We start from the raw sequence: 16,439 nt of genomic DNA on the forward strand, positions 1-16,439 counted from the left end.
AGAATCAAGAGTCAAGCAAGTTTCAAGAATCAAAGAGTCATTCAATCAAAGCAAGTTTCAAGAATCAAAGAGTCGTTCGTCGTTCAATGAAGATTCAAGATTAAAGTGAAGATTCAAGAGAAGACTCAATTAAGATAAGTATTAAAAGAGTTTTTCAAAATATTGAATAGCACAATTTTATTCAAGAGAATTTTTTCAAAGAAAAATCTTTTACCAAGAGTTTTACTCTCTGATAATCGATTACCAGAAGGTAGTAATCGATTACCAGTAGCCAACATTCTTTTCAAACTCATTTAGAAAGTTTTAATAAATTACCATAATCATGTAATCGATTACCAATGTTTTAAAATGTTAGATTTCAAATTTCAAGAGTCACAACTTGTGATAAAATATTTTCAAATCATTTCAAACTTGTGTAATCGATTACACAATACTTGTAATTGATTACTAGTGTTTCTAAACGTTTTCATTTTCAAATTCAAACATGAAGAGTCACATTTGTTGATGTGTAATCGATTACACTATGATGGTAATCCATTACCAGTGACTTATTTTGTAAAATAAATTACCAAAAGTCACAATTCTTAAAGTGACTTGTTTCTGAAGATTTTTTCAAAAGACACAACCTTTAAGTGACTAGTTTTCAAAAGAGTCACAACTTTTAAAGTGACTAGTTTTCAAAAGAGTCACAACTTTTAAAGTGACTAGTTTTCAAAAGAGTCACAACTTTTAAAAAGTGGCTAGTTTTTGTTGGATCAAGTGGCCTCGAAATAATTAAGAAGGGGGGTTGAATTAATTATTAACGAACCTTTACTAATTAAAAATCTATCCTTCTTAGGCTTTTACTATAATGTTAAGAAAGTAAAGAACTGAAATAGAAACTTAACCAAAAGTAAAAGCGATAATTAAAGTACACAGCGGAAATTAAAGTGTGTAGGGAAGTAGAAGACAAACACAAGAGTTTTATACTGGTTCGGCAACAACCCGTGCCTACATCCAGTCCCCAAGCGACATGCGGTCCTTGAGATTTTTTTTCAACCTTGTAAAATCCTTTACAAGCAAAGATCCACAAGGGATGTACCCTCCCTTGTTCTCTTTGAACAACCAAGTGGATGTACCCTCCACTTGAACTGATCCACAAGAGATGTACCCTCTCTTGTTCTCAGTTACAACAACCCAAGTAGATGTACCCTCTACTTGTACCACAAAGGATGTACCCTCCAATGTGTTAAGACAATGTTCTCAGGCGGTTAGTCCTTCAAAACTTTGTTAAGGGGATACAAAAGATATCTCAGGTGGTTAGTCCTTTGAAATCTTTTGTATAAGGGAAAGGGAAGAATCAAAAGAATTCTCAGGCTGTGTCGTTTTGAATTCTTTGACAAGGGAAAAGGGAGACACAAAAGAATTCAGGTGGTTAGTCCTTCGTTCTTTTGGAAAAGGGAGAAGAGAGACACAAAAAGAATTCAGGCAGTTAGTCCTTGGCGAATTCTTTTTGGCAAAGGGAGAAGAGAATAAAAGATATAGCACACTTCTGTTTTCAAGGTTTGGAAAACCAGAAAACTTTAGAAAGCTTTTGCAAAGGAAGAAGAAGAAGAAGAAGTTCAAGAAAATGTTCAAAGAGATTCAAGGGTTGTAAAAGAATATGTGGAAAAGTTGTTTGTAAAGGTTGTAAGTGTTTTTCAAATGCAAATCAAGGTCTTGCTTTTATAGACTCTTCAAGTCTGGTCAAGAAAACCATTGGAAGAGTTATAACCTTTAGAAAAATCTGAAAACCATTGGAAGAGTTACATCTTTTCATTTTTGTTCAAAACTTGTCACTGGTAATCGATTACCAAATCCTTGTAATCGATTACACAAAGCATTTTATGAAAGGATGTGAGTCTTCACAATTGAATTTGAATTCCAACGTTCAGATGCATTGGTAATCGATTACCAATATCTTGAAATCGATTACCAATATCTTGAAATCGATTACACCATTTGGAAATTAATTGGAACGTTGCAAATTCAGTTGAAAACTTTTGAAATCAAACTTTGCCACTGATAATCGATTACAGGAAACTGGTAATCAATTACCAGAGAGTAAAAACTCTGGTAACTTAGAAAATTTTGAGAAAACTCATTTGAAAAACAAAACTGTGCTATGTTTGTTTTTTGAAAAATCTTTTCAATACTTCCCTTGTGAAGTCTTCTTGATTTATTCTCTTGGAACTTGAATTCATATTTTCTTGAATCTTGAAATCAAACTTCTCTTGATTCTTGAATTGTTGACTCAATCTTCAAATCATTCTCTTGGGCTTTTTGTCATCATCTTTTGTTATCATCAAACCATCTTGAATCAACTTGATTCATCATCATGAAGCTTTCTTTTGCAGTTTTGAAGAAATTGCCAAGAGTCACAACTTTTAACTTGTTTTTTCAAGAGCCATCAAATGGCTATAAATATGTGACCATGGCATGAATTTTAAAGTAAGAACTTTCAGATTTCTTTCATTCATTCAAAGCATTCTTCTAAGAGTTTTTTTTTCAAAACTTTCTTTATTCAAGAAAAGTTCATTGTCCAAAAACTTGTGTTATTCTTCTTCTTCATTCCTTCTCTCTCTTGCCAGAATAATTCAAAGGACTAACCGCCTAAGAATTCTTTTGATTCTTCCTTCTCCCTCTTGCCAAAAGATTCAAAGGACTAACTACCTGATAATTCTTTTGATTCTTCCTCTTCCCTTTAAACAAAAGATTTCAAAGGACTAACCGCCTGAGATATCTTTTGTTTCCCCTTACAAAGATTCAAGGGACTAACCGCCTAAGAATTCTTTGTCTTAACACATTGGAGGGTACATCCTTTGTGGTACAAGTAGAGCGTGCATCTACTTGGGTTGTAATACTGAGAACAAGAGAGGGTATATCTCTTGTGGATCAGTTCAAGTGGAGTGTACATCCACTAGGTTGTTCAAAGAGAACAAGGGAGGGTACATCCCTTGTGGATCTTTGCTTGTAAAGGATTTTACAAGGTTATTGGAAATCTCAAGAACCGGTGGTTGCTTGGGGACTGGATGTAGGCACGGCTTGTTGCCGAACCAGTATAAATCTTGTGCTTGTCTTCTTCTTCCTTACACTCTTTATCTTTCCGCTGTTTACTTATTATTTACACTTTACTTTTTTCTAAGTTATTGCTTCTATTCTTTACTTTCTCATAACTTAGTAAAAGCCTAATTGAATCTAGTAACATTAAGAAGGATAAATTTTTAATTAGTCAAGACACGTTCATAATTAATTCAACCCCTCCCCCCCCCCCTTCTTAATTATTCCGAGGCCACTTGATCCAACAAGTGGTATCAGAGCAGGTATCTTGAGAAAAGTTTCACAACTTCAAGATTCATGGCCTCCTCAAATTCTCTTTTTCCTGAAGTAAACTCCATCCATAGGCCACCCATCTTTAATGGTGAGCGTTACCACTACTAGAAAACCTGAATGCAAATCTTTATTGAAGCCATAGACTACAACATTTGGGAAGCCATAGAAATAGGACCTTATGTTCCCTCCATAATAGATGGAAGCGCATCAACAGCCACAAAAATAGAAAAACCTAGAGATAAATGGTCTGAAGAAGATAGAAGAAGAGTTCAATATAATCTTAAAGCTAAAAACATTATTACTTCTGCCCTAGGAATAGATGAACATTTTAGAATCTCAAATTGCACAAGTGCTAAGGAGATGTGGGACACACTTCAACTCACACATGAAGGCACAATTTGTGGAAGCAATGACATCCAAGATTATTTTGATGATGCCAAAGAATCAAGAGTTAAGCAAGTTCCAAAGAATCAGGAGTCAAAAAGCTTCAAGAATCAAGTTTCAAAGAATCAAGATTCAAGAACAATCAAGTTTCAAGATTCAAGATTCAAGAACAATCAAGTTTTAAGAATCAAGATTCAAGAACAATCAAGAACAAGATTCAAGAATCAAGAGAAGACTCAACCAAGATAAGTACTAAAAACGTTTTTCAAAACATTGAGTAGCACAAGAATTTTTCAAAAAGAAATATCTTTTACCAAAGAGTTTTACTCTCTGGTAATCGATTACCAGAAGGTAGTAATCGATTACCAGTAGCCAACATTGTTTTTCAAACAGATTTACAAAGCTGTAATCGATTACCGTGAGCATCTAATCGATTACCAATGTTTTAGAACGTTCGATTTCATATTCCAAGAGTCACAACAAGTGATAAAACATTTTCAAATCATTTTAAACTTGTGTAATCGATTACACAATACTTGTAATCGATTACCAGAGTTTCTAAACATTTTGATTTTCAAATTTAAACATGAAGAGTCACATTGTTGATGTGTAATCGATTACACCTTGATGGTAATCGATTACCAGTGACTGATTTTGAAAAATAAATTACCAAAAGTCACAATTCTTAAAGTGACTTGTTTCTGAAGATTTTTTCAAAAGTCACAACCTTTAAGTGACTAGTTTTCAAGAGTCACAACTTTTAAAGTAACTAGTTTTCAAAAGAGTCATAACTTTTAAAAAGTGATTAGTTTTGAAGAAATTGCCAAGAGTCATAAACTTTTAACTTGAGTCATCAAATGACTATAAATATGTGACCATGGCACGAATTTCAAAATATGTATGACTGATTCCTTTCATGTATAACAGATTTCTTTCATTCATTCAAAGCATTCTTCTAAGAGTTTATGTTCAATACTTTCTTTATCAAGAAAAGTTCATTATCCAAAAACTTGTGCTATTCTTCTTCGTTCCTTCTTTCTCTTGCCAAAAGATTCAAAGGACTAACTGCCTGAGAATTCTTTTGATTCTTCCTTCTCCCTCTTGCCAAAAGATTCAAAGAATTAACCGCCTGAGAATTCTTTTGATTCTTCCACTTCCCTTTAAACAAAAGATTTCAAAGGACTAACCGCCTGAGATATCTTATGCTTCCGCTTACAAAGACTCAAGGGACTAACCGCCTAAGAATTCTTTGTCTTAACACATTGGAGGGTACATCCTTTGTGGTAAAAGTAGAGCGTACATCTACTTGGGTTGTAATACTGAGAACAAGAGAAGGTACATCTCTTGTGGATTAGTTCAAGTGGAGTGTACATCCACTTGGTTGTTCAAAGAGAACAAGGGAGGGTACATCCCTTGTGGATCTTTGGCTTGTAAAGGATTTTATATGGTTGAAAGAAATCTCAAGAACCGTTGGTTGCTTGGGAACTAGATTTAGGCACGGGTTGATGCCAAACTAGTATAAATCTTGTGTTTGTCTTCTTCTTCCATACACTCTTTAATTTCCGCTATGTACTTTTAATTGCCGCTTTTACTTTTGGTTAAGTTTTTGTTTCTGTTCTTTACTCTATTATCTTAGTAGTAAAATCCTAGTTGAATCTAGTCACATTAAGAAGGATAAATTTTTTAATTAGTCAAGACACATTAATAATTAATTCAACCCCCCCCCCCCCTTCTTAATTATTCCGAGGCCACTTGATCCAAGAAGTGGTATCAGAGCAGGTTTCTTGAGAAAAGTTTCACAACTTCAAGATAAATGGCCTCTTTAAATTCTCTATTTTTCAAAAGTATTTTTAGCAATAGGTCAAATCTGAAATGATTTCAAGATTATGATGAAGACCAAGCCAACTTATGTCTCATGACAAAATCTCATGAGAAAACAAGGAAGAATCTGTAAGGAAGAAGTGGTACATCGACTGATGCAATCCTCCCTATGAAGGGACCAGTCACTAGAGCCATGAGCAAGAGGCTCCAAGAGGATTGGGCTAGAGCTGCTGAAGAAGGCCCTAGGATTCTCATGAACCTCAGGGTAGATTTCTGAGCCCATGGGCCAAGGTTGGGTCCAATTATCTTTGTACATATTAGACTAGGATGTCATTATATTTGGTCCTTGTATTTAGGGCTCCATAATGTAGGTAGGGTACCCTAGAAATATAGGATTTTTCAGCCCTTGTATTTTAGGGCACCTAGACTAGTTTTTGTATTAGGGGTAGTTTTGTAATTTCACATACACTAAGTGAATATTTGATGTGTGTGTTGGGAAATAAATTTAATTGAATTGGTAGAAGCCCAATCCAATTAAATTTTAGAGGGGGAGGTAAGCATTTGCTTACTACACCCCATTGCCACATCATATAATCACACTTTGTGCATGTCCTTCATGCTTTACATGCCTTATGATACCTAAGCACACTTAGTGGAGAATCTTGGAATTGATCTTGGATTAGTGGGCTGAACCATAACTAAAATTCACTAATCATAATTAGTGAAATTTTTGCTCCAAAGTTTGTCTCCACAAATTCAAGTGAAATTTGAATTTCCCTCCAATTTTGTGTGACACTTAGGCTATAAATAGAGGTCATGTGTGTGCATTTTTTGAACTTTGATCATTTGAAAATTAAACTTTAGATTTTAGAGCTCTTTTAGAGCACAAAATTTCATGTTCTTCTCTTCCTCTCCCTTCATTCATCTCTTTTTTCCTCCAAGCTCTTATCCATGGCCTCCTATGGTGGTGAGCTTCTTCTAGACTCATCTTCTCCTTGAAGTGGCGTCTTCTCTCTCTCTCTCTCTTCCTTCTCCATTCCGCTGTCATTCATTTTCCAAGAAGCAAAGGAATCCATTGATGAAGAAGATCCTAGGCCTACAAGCTCCAATGGAGCTTACATCATCGACAGTGGATGTTCCAAGCATATGACGGGAGATGTATCCAAGTTTACAACCATTTCCCCCAAGAAAAGTGGACATGTTACATACGGCGACAACAACAAAGGCAAAATCATTGGAGTCGGAAAAATAGGTACAAGTTCCTATACTCTTATTGAAAATGTGCTACTAGTAGAAGGTTTAAAACATAGCCTATGTGATGCATGCCAAAAAGGTAAACAAATAAGAGCATCTTTTAAATCTAAAAATATTGTCTCTACCACTCAACCATTACAATTACTACATATGGATTTGTTTGGGCCCTCTAGAGTCATGAGTTTTTGTGGTAGTTACTATGCATTAGTAATTGTTGATGACTATTCTAGGTATACTTGGACTTTATTTCTTTCTCACAAAAATGATGCATTTCATGCATTTAGAAGACTTGCCAAAGTCATCCAAAACAAGAAAAATCTCAAAATTATCTCCATTAGAAGTGATCATGGAGGTGAATTTGAAAACAATGATTTTGAAATGTTTTGTGATGAACATGGCATAGAACACAAATTTTCTGCACCTAGGACACCCCAACAAAATGGTGTAGTAGAAAGGAAAAATAGATCTTTAGAAGAAATAGCTAGAACCCTTTTAAATGACACTCCACTTCCAAAATATTTTTGGGTAGAAGCTGTCAACACCGCATGTTATATTATGAATAGAGCCTTAATAAGACCCATTCTTAAGAAAACCCCATATGAACTATTTAACAATAGAAAACCAAACATTGCTCATTTACATGTTTTTGGATGTAAATGTTTTGTCCTAAACAATGGTAAAGAAAGCCTAGGAAAATTTGATGCTAAAGTGGATGAGGGTATCTTCCTTGGTTATTCCCTACATAGCAAAGCCTTTAGGATATTGATCGAGGCCGTACCCGAATCAAATAAACATGAAAATGCAGTAACTAGGAAGTGATCCTAGGTCGTTTCCCAACGAGAAATGATAAACCAAATGTTCATAATATACTTGCAGTAACAGTAACGATTGGGGGGGGTTGTTTGTTTTGTGATTTAAAGAACAGAACAAGTAAACTGGAATACGAAACTAATAATATTAAAAACGGGTATTTCCTCTGATTCAGAAGCCATTCTCTTGTCCTGGGTTATGGAGAATTCGTCCCTAACAGTTAACCACTTAATCGAACCCTATTTCAATTTACTAAGCAAAAATCAACTTAGGGTTGTCAATACGTGGTTAGGGAACACATACACCAGTTAGCCCTTCGTCCATTAAGCATGAACGCAAGTTAGGCAGAGAGGCAATTAATCGAACACGAAGTGTGCACAGATTAATGTTAACGAATTTGGGTTAACTGGTGAAGGGAAAACTGCCAGTAAGCCACATTATATAACGAAACCTCAAAGAGAGTTGAGCTTCGTCCTCAAAAGGAAACAACACCAGAATATTTAGCCTTCCATAGATTCAAACAGAAAACGTAAATGAAACTAAAAGCAGAAACATAAACGAAGCAGAAACATAAATGAAGCAGAAACGTAAATGAAGGCAGAAGAAGAAACAAGAATGAAATTGTAATTAGAAGCAGAAAATGGAAAATTGCATTATGTGAACAGTAGCATTGGACCAAAAAACGTAAAAGCCATAAACCCTATGCTCTGAATAATAGTCTAACAGAATAGCCTTCCACAAATCCCAATGCTGCTATTTTAAAAGAGTCACTCAAAGTCACTGGGCCCTATTACAATATTCTGGCCCAAAACGAAATAAACACTGAACCACATAAAATAAAATTGTAATCTCCTAATTAGAAATTAACTAAGGTAAGCGTTGCTTTATTTGCCCTCTTCAAGTCCACAACCAAAATCCAGATTAAGCCCAATGTTTCATTAATTCCTGAAATTAGATTAAAAACATCAAATTAGCTAAATGAGCCCAAATAATAAAACTGTCTAATTAATTTGACAATTAAGACTAATCAGTCATTAAAATGGTGCAAAAAGGGTTTAAGAAATAGAAGAAAATGATGGCACATCAAAATCCCCCATACTTAGCCTTTTGCACTCCTGGGCAAAATGAAACAAAGAACAAAATCCACGGATATCAAAGAGAGACAAACAAAAACATTCACATACTTCTCAATGAACATCAAGGAATGAAAGTAATGGGTAACATCTAGCATAAGGAGATCCGAAAAGTCAAGACATTCATGAAAATCATCCAAGCAACCCAATCATGGCAAAATAGTTAATCAGCTCAAGAATGAAAAGTGATAAAGCCTCACAAGATATACACTCTATCTCTCAAGTGTCTAGGATACTATTTACCCTCAAAGCACCCATGAAAACAAACACCACATAAACTTGGCAACATTCTAAAATTGACAATCAACCCATAAACACAAGCACATGAGGATCAAAAGGTCTTTTAAGGTTGTAATGGGGCCAAGGACAAGGTATGGAAAAATATGGAATAAGTGGCTAAATCCCAAAGGAATAGAGGAGCAATGGGGAATAAGTGCATATTAAGAAAAAATGAAAAAAATAAAAAGAACTAAAGATAAAATTTAAACATAAAGAGTAGAACCAAGAGTCTCATCATTCTTTTGCCATTTAAGATCTTATTCACTCAACTTTATTGCTTTTCTTTTTCTTTTTCGATTTTTTTTTTGCTCTGTAGCCTTTGAGAAACAGCATCTCATTCAGCATGTCCAACATTTAACCAATATACAATGTACATCAAGTATGGCTCAAAATACATCATGAAGCATAGCCAACAAAACATGTTATCCAATGAAACAAAAAAAAAAACCCCACACTTATTCCCAAAACAATTCCAAAGCTCCAAAATTCCTTAAGGATATGGTGATATCATGGTTTTTCACTTAAGGCTTGTAGTGAGCTTCAAAACAAGGAAAGGGAAACAAGGCTCAAAAGGGCTATCAAAGGAATTAATTCAAGGTAAGTCCATTTGGCTAGAAGCTTATAAGAACAAAATTGCCTCAATCATTTCCAAATATGCATGTGAATTAGGAAGCATCAACAAGAATCAAGCAAAGGCTATTGTGCAAGCAATCAATGGGGCGAAACACACCAAATGATTATGATGATGGATGGCTCAAATTCTCACAAAGGTAAACTCATCACTTTCAAATTGAGCTTTCAAAACTATCATGACATGTAGAGGAGAATCAAGGATCTCAAGTCACAAAATGTCAAGAAATTTTATTTTCAAAACAATTACCCATTTCTTGAACATATCCTATAATTCAAAGTAAAACATGCAAAGTCGTACATGCACACAAAATTGACCCAAAATATTAAACTAGAAATCCGACGAAACTAACAACATTAACAAATTAACACAACTAACAAATTAACAAAACCAACAAAACTAGCAAAACCAAAGAACACCCCCCCCCCATACTTAAACAACACATTGTCCTCAATGTAGCACAATTAAAAGATTAAAAACAATTAAACCATCAAATAGAATCGGACAAGTGTAATAAAAGCAAAGAAGGAGATAGGAAAAGAAGAACTCCCTAAGTTATGGTGGAGGAAGAGTAGGGTGGAGTAAGGAAGTCTCTTCCACCACTACGTCCACTAAAGAAGGGTTTGTGAGGAATGGCTTAAGTCGATGTCCGTTGGCCTTGAAGCTATTGTTTGTGGAGTCGCTTTTGATCTCAACTGTACCATAAGGAAAAACATTAGTAACAACAAAAGGACCAATCCACTTAGACCTCAACTTACCACTCATGAGTCCAAGCCTAGAATTACACAATAATACTTTTTTCCCAACCATGAAGTCCTTCTTAACTATCATGCTATCATGGAACTTCTTGGTCTTTTCTTTGTAGAACTTGGCATTCTCGTAGGCTTCTAGGCGGATTTCATCTAACTCACTCAGTTGCAACTTTCTTTCTTCACCAGCTTGATCCATAGAGAAGTTGCAAGTCTTCACTGCGCAATATGCTTTGTGCTCAATTTGCACTGGAAGATGACATGCCTTTCCAAAGATAACCCGATAAGGAGACATTCCTATGGGTGCTTTGTTGGCAGTCTGATGTGCCCAAAGAGCATCATCAAGCCTGGTACTCCAATCTTTCCTTCTTGGCTGCACAATCTTCTCTAAAATTCTCTTGATCTCCTTGTTAGAAATTTCTGCCTGTCCATTGGTCTGGGGGTGGTATGGTGTGGATACCCTGTGTACCACCCCGTACTTTTTAAGCAAGGCATGCATTGTTCTGTTGCAAAAATGGGTTCCTTGATCACTAACAATTGCTTTAGGTACTCCAAACCTACAAAACAGATTAGATCTGACGAAATCTGCAACAACTTTAGCATCATTAGTTCTAGTGGGCTTGGCTTCCACCCATTTTGAAACATAGTCAACTGCAAGGAGAATGTAAACATAACCAAAAGAGACAGGAAAAGGGCCCATGAAATCGATACCCCAGACATCAAACACTTCACAGAATAGCATAGGTTGCTGAGGCATTTGTTGTCGCCATGTAAGTGTATTTCCTGCTCTCTGACACTGCTCACAAGTGCTGTAGATCTTCCACGCATCTTTAAAGATGGTGGGCCAATAAAAGCCACAATCAAGCACTTTGCGACCTGTCCTTTGAACACCCAGATGACCTCCCGGTGCGGAAGAATGACAGAACTGCAGGATTGAGTCAGTCTCATGATCTGGAATGCACCGTCTAATTACCTGATCATTGCACAATTTCCACAAGTAGGGGTCATCCCAAATAAAATGCTTAGCATCACTTTTAATTTTATCTTTTTGGGCCTTAGATGCTGAGGGAGGAAAAACAAAAGCAACTAAATAATTGACAATGTTAGCAAACCAGGGGGTAGAAAGAGAGTCAGAAATACTATACAGTATATACAAATGATCATCCGGGAAATCATCCTGAATGGGTGAATCCGCATCATATACACGTTCGATCCGACTCAAATGATCAGCAACTAAATTTTGTGCTCCGCTCCTATCACGGATCTCCAAGTCAAACTCTTGGAGCCAGAGCAACCATCGGATCAACCTAGGCTTAGAATCAGCCTTCTTCAACAAGTACTTTAGAGCTGCAAGGTCAGTATAAACAATAATGCGGGTACCAAGCAAATAAGATCAAAATTTTTCAAGAGCAAAAACTATGGCTAGAAGCTCTTTCTCAGTAGTAGTATAATTTGCTTGGGTTGCATCTAAAGTCCTAGAAGCATAATATATCACCCTGGGCAATTTATCAATTTTCTAAGCAAGGACAGCCCCCAATGCATAATTTGATGCATCACACATAAGCTCAAAAGGGGTTGTCCAGTCGGGTGCCTGGATGATGGGGGTGGTAGTCAGCGCTCTTTTGAGGCAATCAAAAGCCTCTTTGCATCTGTCATTAAAGTCAAACTCCACCTCCTTTTGCAACAAGTTGGACAGTGGAAGGGCTACTTTGCAAAAATCTCTTATAAAGCACCTATAGAATCCTGCATGACCAAGAAAAGATCGCACATCTCGCACACAAGAGGGGTAAGGCAATTGTGAAATAACAAAAATTTTTGCAGGATCTACTTCAATACCCTTATTGGAAATAATGTGGCCTAAAACTATACCTTGCTCAACCATAAAATGACATTTTTCAAAATTTAGAACAAGATTAGTTTCGATGCATCTATTCAAAAATTTTTCCAAACTATCCAAACAACCATCAAAAGAGGATCCATATACAGTGAAATCATCCATAAACACCTCTATGCAATTTTCTAAGAAATCACTGAAAATACTAATCATCCACCGCTGGAAGGTACCAGGGGCATTGCACAGGCCGAAAGGCATCCTCCTATAGGCAAAAGTGTCGAAGGGGCAGGTGAATGTGGTCTTTTCCTGATCCTCAGGAGCAATAGTAATTTGCATATAACCAGAAAAACCATCAAGGAAACAGTAGTGAGATTTACCTGCCAGGCGTTCAAGCATCTGGTCAATGAATGGCAGGGGAAAATGGTCCTTTTTTGTAACCTGGTTCAGCCTCCTATAGTGAATGCAGACTCTCCAACTGTTCTGCACCCGAGTAGGAATCAGCTCCTCCTTCTCATTTTTGATCACTGTGAGGCCGGTCTTCTTCGGGACTACCTGGACGGGACTCACCCATTGGCTGTCGGAGATAGGATAAATGATTCCAGTTAGCCCTTCGTCCATTAAGCATGAACGCAAGTTAGGCACAGAGGCAATTAATCGAACACGAAGTGTGCACAGATTAATGTTAACGAATTTGGGTTAACTGGTGAAGGGAAAACTGCCAGTAAGCCACATTATAAACGAAACCTCTAAGAGAGTTGAGCTTCGTCCTCAAAAGGAAACAACACCAGAATATTTAGCCTTCCATAGATTCAAACAGAAAATGTAAATGAAACTAAAAGCAGAAACATAAACGAAGCAGAAATGTAAATGAAGCAGAAACGTAAATGAAGGCAGAAGGAGAAACAAGAACGAAATTGTAATTAGAAGCAGAAAATGGAAAATTGCATTACGTGAACAGTAGAATTGGAACCAAAAAACGTAAAAGCCATAAACCTTATGCTCTAAATAATAGTCTAACAGAATAGCCTTCCACAAATCCAAGGCTGCTATTTAAAAAGAGTCACTCAAAGTCATTGGGCCCTATTACAATATTCTGGCCCAAAACGAAATAAACACTGAACCACATAAAATAAAATTGTAATCTCCTAATTAGAAATTAACTAAGGTAAGCGTTGCTTTATTTGCCCTCTTCAAGTCCACAACCAAAATCCAGATTAAGCCCAATGTTTCATTAATTCCTTAAATTAGATTAAAAACATTAAATTAGCTAAATGAACCCAAATAATAAAACTGCCTAATTAATTTGACAATTAAGACTAATCAGTCATTAAAATGGTGCAAAAAGGGTTTAAGAAATATAAGAAAATGATGGCACATCAGATATACAACAAAAGAACCATGACAATTGAGGAATCAATACATGTTACTTTTGATGAAACTAATATTACCTCTCCGAGAAAGGAATTTCTTGATGATATTGCAGATTCTTTGGAAGATATGCACAATCAAGAAAGGAATCTAAAAAGGAAGAGAAATGAAGAAACCAAGGATGTTCAAGATGACATAGCCCAAGAAAATGATGATCTTCCCAAAGAATGGAAAACCTCAAGAAATCATTCTCTTGACAATATCATCAGAGATATCTCAAAAAGGGTAACAACTAGACATTCTCTTAAAAATTTATGCAATAACATGGCATTTGCTTCTATGATAGAACCTAAAAACTTTAAAGAAGCCATAATAGATGATCAATGGATAGTTGCTATGCAAGAAGAGTTAATTCAATTTGAGAGAAATAATGTTTGGGAACTAGTTGAGAAACCACATAACTACCCCATTATAGGAACTAAGAGGGTATTTAGAAATAAACTATATGAAAATGGTATAGTAATTAGAAATAAAGCTAGACTAGTTGCAAAAGGGTACAACCAAGAAGAAGGTATAGACTATGAAGAAACATTTGCACCTATAGCTAGATTAGAAGCCATTAGAATGCTTTTAGCCTATGCATCTATTATGAATTTTAAATTATATCAAATGGATGTCAAGAGTGCCTTCTTAAATGGTCTAATCCAAGAGGAAGTATATTTAGAACTCAAAACACTTGGCTACTCGTATGAGCACTGGTTGCTACCTTGACAAAGATGAGTCTGGTCAACCCGTTGATGAAAAGCAATATAGAGGTATGATTGGATCTCTACTTTACTTATCTGCAAGTAAGCCAGATATTATGTTTAGTGTGTGCATGTGTGCAAGATTTCAATCAAATCCAAAGTTTTCACATCTAACTGCAGTAAAAAGGATCATAAGATATCTCTTAGGAACAGTTAACTTAGGATTATGGTACCCTAAAAATTCAGTATGCAATTTAATAGGATACTCAAATTCAGATTTTGCTGGATCTAAAACAGATAGGAAGAGTACTAGTGGCACATGTCAATTCATAGGGTCTGCTCTTGTCTCTTGGCACAGCAAGAAGCAAAATAGTGTAGCATTATCCACAGCCGAAGCAGAATACATCTCTGCTGGTAGTTGTTGTGCACAGATTCTATGGATGAAACAACAACTATCTGATTATGGGATTGTATTAGACCATATTCCCATAAAATGTGACAACTAAAGCGCCATAAATATATCTAAGAACCTAGTTCTCCACTCTAGAACCAAGCACATAGAAATTAGGCATCATTTTCTTAGAGATCTGTAGAAGCAAAGACTTTGACCTTGTCTTTGATGTTTTGATGATGATCGTGATGATTTGATGAAAATGCGCTTCTCAAGATTAATTCAAGACAATGATTCAAGAATACAAGATACAACATCAAGAAGATCACTAGTATTTTAGGAAGGGAATTCCTAATTGAAATAGCAAAAGGTTTGGCCAAGAAATTTAAGTTAAAAAGCTTTTTTCAAGAGATTTATTCTCTGGTAATCGATTACCAGAGGATGTAATCGATTACCAGTGGCCAAAAATGGTTTACAACAGCTATTAAAATTTGAATTCAAATTTTAGACTGTGTAATCGATTACACAATATTGGTAATCGATTACCAGCAGTTAATAAATGTTTTAATTCAAATTTTAAAACCTGTAATCGATTACACAAATCCTGTAATCGATTACCATAGGAGATTTTCAGAAAATTATTTCCAAAAGTCACATCTTTTCAAATGGTTTTTACATGGCCACCAAAGGTCTATTTATATGTGACTTGGAACACGAATTTGCTCAGAGTTTTTCATAACAAAAAGTCTTATTCTCTCAAAGAGCAAAAACATTTTATCCTCTTAAGAATTCCTTGACCAATACACTTGCAATTCAATAAGGAATTAATTGAGTGCTCAAATTGTACAATCTATCTCTTTCAAGAGAGATTTATTCTTCTCTTCTTTCTAAATTCTCAAAGGGGATTGAGAGACCGAGGGTCTCTTGTTGTAAAGAAATTTGAACACAAATAAAGGATTGTCCTTGTGTGTTTAGAACTTGTAAAGGGATTTTACAAGATAGTGAAACTCTTAAGCGGGTTGCTTGGGGACTGGACGTAGGCACAAGGGTGTGGCCGAACCAGTATAAATCTGAGTTTGCACTTTGTCTTCCCTTAAACTCTTTTATTTATTATTGCTTTACATTTATATTCAGATTGTTCTATTTGAATCATTATTTAAGAGTTCATTTTTAAGGGAACTTGTAACTTGCATTGAAATTGAAATAGAATTTTAATTGGGGAAATAGTTTGCAATATCTTAATTCAACCCCCCTTCTTAAGATATCTAAGGCCACTTGTCTATCAAGATCATGTCCTAAAAGGTGACTGTGTTCTAGAATTTGTAGATACCAAAAACCAACTCGTAGACATCTTCACAAAACCACTACCCAAAGATTCTTTCTACACCATTAGAAGAGAATTAGGACTTCTAGATGTTAGTGACTTAGACAAATGATTTGTTTTATGTTATGATGTCTTATAACTGTGTATGTTTTATTTTACGCACTTTGGCCTTTTTGATGTTGACAAAGGGGGAGAAAAATGGGTATTTTAGAAATCAATATATTATATTTTCAAAGTTTTAAAATTAAGCATGAATTCAAAAAGAAAGGGGGAGAAAGAAATTAGTGACCGATAGAACAAAACTTGCATGTATTCTCTTGATTTCAGGATTGTCATCATCAAAAAGGGGGAGATTGTGGAAGCA

Source organism: Glycine soja, chromosome 18, assembly GCF_004193775.1.
Source record: "Glycine soja cultivar W05 chromosome 18, ASM419377v2, whole genome shotgun sequence".
Classification (NCBI taxonomy): Eukaryota; Viridiplantae; Streptophyta; class Magnoliopsida; order Fabales; family Fabaceae; genus Glycine; species Glycine soja.